Consider the following 6,659-nt stretch of genomic DNA (forward strand, 5'->3'; position numbering starts at 1 on the left):
CTTATTTGTGTATTTACTTTTTAAAGTATATATTTTATTTTACTTTATTTCTAAAAATAAATATCCATAAAATATTTTCTTTGTAATTTTTAGAGTTAGAGAAAAATGATAAAGATAGTATAAAGTTCCCAGATCCACAGCCAGTTTCCCCTGTTATTAATGCATTTTACATAAATCTTAACCAGTACACATTAAAATCATATCCTCTTTTGTGGTTGAGAAACACCTCTCTGTGTTACATGTACTGATCTGTGGTTACACGTACTGATCCCTAGATTCTTATCTTTTCAGCTTACATTTTCTCCACCTGGCAAATACCTATGGTGCTTTTGTTACTAGCTCAAATGTCACCTCTGCAATAAAAAGATTTTCCCATCTTCTTTGGAAGTTACTTTTACTGCTGCTGTGTTGCCATCTTCACAGCCCCCTCTCTGTGACTGTGTCCTTGGAGGCTCTGGCAAACACCAGGTTCTCTGTTATCCCAACATTCTCCCAGGGTTCTAGGTCCAATTCCAGTCAGACAAGCCACAGAAGAACCCCAGCTTTAGTTACCTTACTTGAAAGATGAAGGGGTTGAGTTAGGACTGGGTGATCCCCATTTCTGATATGTTCTGCTTTTCAAAAGCAGAATTATAGGTCAGGCATGGTGGGCTCACTTTGAGAGGCTGAGGCGGGTGGATTACCTGAGTCAGGAGTTAGAAACCAGTCTGGCCAACATGGTGAAAACCCATCTCTACTAAAAATACAAAAATTAGCCAGGTGTGGTGGAGGGTGCCTGTAGTCCCTCAAGTCCCTGGCAATCCCCTTTCTACTTTCTGTCTCCATGAATTTGACTGCTCTAGGTACCTCATATAAGTGGTGTCAGACAGCAATTGTCCTTTTGCATTGGGCTTATTTCACTTAGTGTCATGTCATCAAGGTTCATCCATGGTGTAGCATGCATCAGAATTTCCTTTCTTTTAAATTTTCCTTAATTTTAATGAATAATATTCAATTGTGGGTATATACCACATTTTGTTTATCCATTTGGTTTTTTGAGAGTTCTTCTAGCTCCTGCTACTTCACTCCTGCATAATGTGTACCATCAAGTACTTTCCTAGGAGGCCAAAGGCCTTATATGTTTCTTATTCATAGGGCAGAAGAACCAACTGGTGTGCCTCTCTTTTCCTAGGGACCGAAAGCTGAACTCCAACACCTCCAGAAGCCAGAGGCCACATCTTTGGTTGACTGGGTTTCTGGAAAGAAACACTTTCTTTCCAAGCCCTTTGGGATCTCAGTCCTGTTAGCTGGAAACATCCTTCTGGAGCTGGACTGGTCCCTGGGGATCAGGATGAGCAGCTTCTGCAAAAGTGCTCGGGACAATGTTTTTTCATACCCCCCACAAGGAGCTTTGGATGTGCTGCCTTTTCTCACCCTGCCCTTCCTTTTGGGCTCCTGAGGTACAACCTTCTCTGCACCTGCCCTCAGCTTCATCTTTTCAGATATTGCGTCCCCCATGCACCTGGAGCTTTGCTGAAGCTTTCACAGGGAAAGCTGGGACCCTCTGTCTCAATTCTTCCACCTTTTTTTTTTTTTTTTTTTGACATGGAGTCTCATTCTTGTTGCCCAGGCTGTTGTGCAGTGGCATGGCCTCAATTCACTGCAACCTCTGTCTCCCGGGTTCAAGCAATTCTCCTACTTCAGACTCCCAAGTAGCTGGGATTACAGGTATCCACCACCACACTCAGCTAATTTTTTATATTTTTTAGTAGAGATGGGGCTTCAACATGTTGGCCAGGCTGGTCTCAAACTCCTGACATCAGGTGATCCACTTGCCTTAGCCTCCCAAAATGCTGGGATTACAGGTATGAGCCATGGCGCCTGGCTAAACCCTTTTTTTTTTTTTTTTAAACATAATATTCCAAATTACAAAGCAGGTATTTTCACATCTGTGCTCGCCTTTGATGTTCAGATATTTGTTTTTACAAGGCTTCAAGGCCTTCACAGTTTAGCAGGGAACACAGGAAGTGTTGAGTGCCATCCACAAACATGCCGGGGGGGCGGGGAGGATAATATTCCAGTGGGAAGTGGTGGAGAGGCCTGGAAAGTTCTTAAACTTCAGCTAAGTCTTGAAGGGTGAAAACATTAGGGAGGGAGAGGCAAGGAGGGAGGACAGAAAGCAGGGCGATTCATTGGGGAGGGGAGCAATGTCTGTTGAGGTGCGTATTATACACCAAATGCTGTGCTAGCAGCTGTCCTCTGCGGGGCTAGCAGCTGTCCTCTGACTTAGACCTTGGAAGTCAAGTACAATGATCTCACTTTACCAGCAAGTCTTGTAGAGAGAAAGAAGCCAGTAACTTTCCCATTCAGGATGTGACTCTCGAGTTCCAATCAGATGTGCTTCATTCCAAGCCATGCTGCTCTGCTTTTGTGCAGAGGAAATAGCCATTATTCTTGCCTCCATTTTGCAAATTGTTGTTGAGCTTCCTCAGTATCCCCAAAGATCACTGTGTTAGAGACCATGAACAAAAACGGATATGAGAAAATGCAGTGAGCCCAAGGTGGACTGGCCCTCTCTAGGAAGTCACCCACTCCGTGCCAGGGTAGGAGTTGGGGTAGCCCGCCAGAAGTATGCTTCTCTAGAACAAAATAGACACGAGGTGCTTAGAACAATACCTGATACATAGGAAGTGCTATATTCATGGTTGCCCATGTTATTATTTTCTGGGAAACAATAGCAACTACCCTATGGACCCAGCCACAGTGAAACATTTCCTAGATCAGAAACTGGCTTTCTGGCGAGGCCAAGGTGAGCAGATCACTTGAGGTCCAGAATTCGAGACCAGCCTGGCCAACATGGTGAAACCCTGTCTCTAAAAATACAAAAATTAGGTGGGCATGGTGGTGCATGCCTGTAGTCCCAGCTACCTGGGAGGCTGAGGCAGAGAAAGGAACCTGGAAGGCAGAGGTTGCAGTGAGCTGAGATCGTGCCACTGCACTCCAGCCTGGGCAACAGTGTGAGATTCCATCTCCAAAAAAAAAAAGAACTGGCTCTCACCCACAGCTCTGGCCTTTTAAGTGTTCCGTGTTCAGGAGTGGGTCCTTCCGGCTGAACCCTACTGGTAGAATTAATGGCCCACAGGGAGGGCACTAAATCTTCTCAAGCTACTCCGAAGTTAAATGTACAGCTGACTATGCAAATGTCTACTGTTAGAGAAAGGACTCTATGAGTGCCTGAGGTCCATAAAAAGTGTAGGAAGTCTTACCTGGGTGCAAGCTAGGGATCATTGTCTCTGCAGAATAGATTAGACTGAGAAAGTCTAAATAAACAGTTATCCCCGACTAATGTTCATTCCACTAGCCTGCACTGACCCCCTCTAATCCACATCTCAATCCACTACAAAAGCGTCACTCACAATAAAGACAAGGACCCACAAAACCCAGCTAGGTCCCTGCTGGCAGATTCTCAGGCAAAAGATAAGATTCCTTAGAATTACTTTAGAAGATTTTTTAATGCTAATTTAAAGCTATCCACATCAATCAAGTGGATTTTCTCAGTCTCTGAGAAAAATGGAGGATGATTAAATGCAAATTTCATTGCAGCACCAAGCAAGCGGGCCAAGAGAATGGCAGAACCGCATCTCCCCTGGGAATTTCTTCCTAACTGCAGCTACCGCAGCCACCTGGGTTTTCCCAGGGCAATCTCATTTTCAAATTCCGTCTAGTTACACTATCTTGCATTTTAATGTTTTAAATGCAGTCATTCTGAAGAAACCGAATTCAGGAAATATTTGTCGAGCCCCTGTAGGTATCAGGTATTTTTCTAATTGATGTGGCTGCTAAGGGGAATAAGACAGACCAGTGGGAGAGACAAAAAGGAAAGGCCCCTACGTATCAGCCTCAAATTCTGCCTCTCTTCCAACATCCAACAACTATATCTTCCCCAGCACCTCCCCGTCCCCACTACTCACCATTGTCTCTTACTTGAGTAACTGTAACCTCTTCTATCTGTTTCCCTTCCAATCCATTTTCCAGACTATAGCTACGGTAGTCCCCTTTTAATGCCTCCAAATGCTCCCTTTGCTCTGCAGGATCAAAGGAGTTGGGACTTGATCAGGGCTCCTGTCAACCCCTCTAGTTTTGTATCTCACAGCCCACCACCACCCCCTTCTACATTCCATAAGAATTTATTTATTTATTTGTCATTATTATTTTCCAAGCCAAATTGTATCTAGCTTCATTAAAGATGCTTTCCATAAACAATCATGGTATTTCAGGCAGGACATGGGCAGACAATCGTTAACGGTGTACAACTTTCAAACTCCCTTCTTTGATGGACTACCAAAAATCAGAAAGCCACTATAAAATCCAATGAAGTCTTCATCTGATGCTCTGAACAGGGAAAGTTTAGAGTGAGGGTTGACATTTCACATTCAGCATGTTGTTAAACAACTTTTTATGAGCTGATCCTGACTTTCAGGAAGTGAAATGAAAACGGCAGAATTTACCTGAAGATCCACAATCTAGAAATGGAACCACTGCCCTTTTGACAGGTGCCATCTCAGTGGCACACTGGAAAGTCCAGATTGCCTGATGCACTGGTAACCAATGACTGGGGGTCAGGTCCCAACAGATGTCTGGGCTTAAGGGAGTTAAGTCTATGCTGGAAGATGGAAAGGGAGAAGAGGATATAAAAACGAATTTGTTTTTCCACACCACAGGGCTTTTGAGTGCCAAGGTGGCCATGTGTGTCCAAGTTAGGGAATCCCTCCTCCTGGGCACCAAGAGGAAGTCTCTCAAAACTAGAAGGGAGAGAAGTTTCCCCACATCAATCCAGCTTTGGAGACATTCTGTTAGTGACATATGCCCCTTCCCTGAAAACGACTATGAAGCGTTCTGTGTGCTAACAACATGGCTTAAAAAAAAAAAAAAAAAGTAAAACAAAAGTCTGCATTTTATCAAACTTGATAAAAGATAGTATTTTAAACTGTACAGTCACCAGAAGTATAGTTATCAAAAACGCACGCACTTCACTTGGCGTCTCCAGCACCTTCGGCTTTCTGTGCCTGCTCTGACTTGGCATCTCCATTTTCTGCGGGGTTATTCCCAGCATCAGCTTTTCCCTTTTTCCCTTTGGGCACCTTCTCTCCCTTCTTTGCAGGGGCCTTTTTAGACTTGGGCTCTGGCTTTGGAGGAGCAGGTTTAGCAGGAAACCTTGTGGATCTTCTCTGGGTTTGTCCTTCACCTTGGCTTTATCTCCTTTACATCCCCTTCAGCCTTTCTATTGGGCATGGTGGCAGCAGCAATGGCGGTGGGACCTAGGGCGTGGGACGCAGGGGCGTGTGGGCTTTGGTTGATCTGGGGGACATTCTCACCTATTCTTCACACTGCTCCCTATTTATTTATTTAGTTAGACAAGGTCTTGGTCTGTCAACCAGTCTGGAGTGCAGTAACACAATCACGGCTCACCCCAGACTCATCTCCTAGGCTCAGGCATCCTCCCACCTCAGCTTCCTGAGTAGCTGGGACAGGCAGGAGCTCTTGCACCCGGCACTGAGAAATCTTGAGGTCCTCTGAAACATTCTTCTTTCTCCAGGCTCTGTGTCTGCATAGACTGCTGCCTGAAATGCCATTTCCTATACTTCTTTCTACCCCCAGTCTTCCTTGACTTGTAATGCAGCAATATTGGAATTGACAAATAAGTTGTTTCCTTCTCTTAACTCCAGTGTGACAGTGGAGGCCAAGCCCTGTTCACCTTTGTATCCTAGAGCCTTGGGCTGTGCCTGGGGCACCTTCGGTGCTCAATCAATACTTACTGGGTGAACATATTAATGCATGAACGCAGGGAGCTGTGAGGCTACTAAAGGCAAACAGAAGAGGGATGCTGGTTGAAGTCCAAGGAAGAGAGAAAGTTTCCCAAAGTAACAAATGCTTTATTTTTACTTCTTGTTTTTTATTTCTTTATTTGGATTTCTCTTCCTGTATTAAATAGTCTTTTTTTTTTTTTTTTTTTTTTTTTTTTAAGACAGAGTCTGGCTCTGTTGCCCAGGCTGGAATGCAGCGGCACGATCTCGGCTCACTGCAACCTCCGCCTCCTGGGTTCACACGATTTTCCTGCCTCAGTCTCCCGAGTAGCTGGAACTACAGGTGTTCACCACCATGCCCAGATAATTTTTGTATTTTAGCAGAGACAGGGTTTCACTATGTTGGCCAGGCTGGTCTTGAATTCCTGACCTCAGGTGATCTGCCCGCCACAGCCTCCCAAAGTACTGGGATTATAGGCGTGAGCCACCAAGCCTGGCCCCATTTCTTGAAATGAGTCTTGAAAGACAGCTTGTAGCCAAGAGGAAGAATGTAGAGAAGAACATTCCAGCCAAACAGATTCACAGCTGTGAGGGAATGTGCACTTTGCTCAGCAAGAACGGAGAATGGCTGCTGCATGGGAAGCGGTGAACAGTGAAAGGATGAGTTTACAATGTCTGTTGGACAGCCGCATGGAGAAGTGCCGGAAGCAGATGATTACCTGTGCCCAGGACTCAGGAAAGACGGTTGGACTGGAGATACAGATTTGGATGTAGGTAGAGGTGGAATTCTAGGGAGTGGATTGGACTATGCAAAGAGAGTGTGCTCACGGAGGAGAAAATGGTGTAGGACAGAATTTCTGAACAGTGCTGACATCT

At 44.9% G+C, this 6,659-nt stretch overlaps 1 pseudogene; it reads right to left on the reverse strand.

Annotated features, from left to right (window-relative positions):
• Nucleotides 1–5,009: 5,009 nt before the first annotated feature.
• Nucleotides 5,010–5,271, reverse strand: LOC144578224 (non-histone chromosomal protein HMG-17 pseudogene; annotated as a pseudogene).
• Between the last annotated feature and the right edge of the window lie 1,388 nt (nucleotides 5,272–6,659).

The sequence above is a fragment of the Callithrix jacchus genome, chromosome 11, assembly GCF_049354715.1.
Source record: "Callithrix jacchus isolate 240 chromosome 11, calJac240_pri, whole genome shotgun sequence".
NCBI classification, from domain to species: domain Eukaryota; kingdom Metazoa; phylum Chordata; class Mammalia; order Primates; family Cebidae; genus Callithrix; species Callithrix jacchus.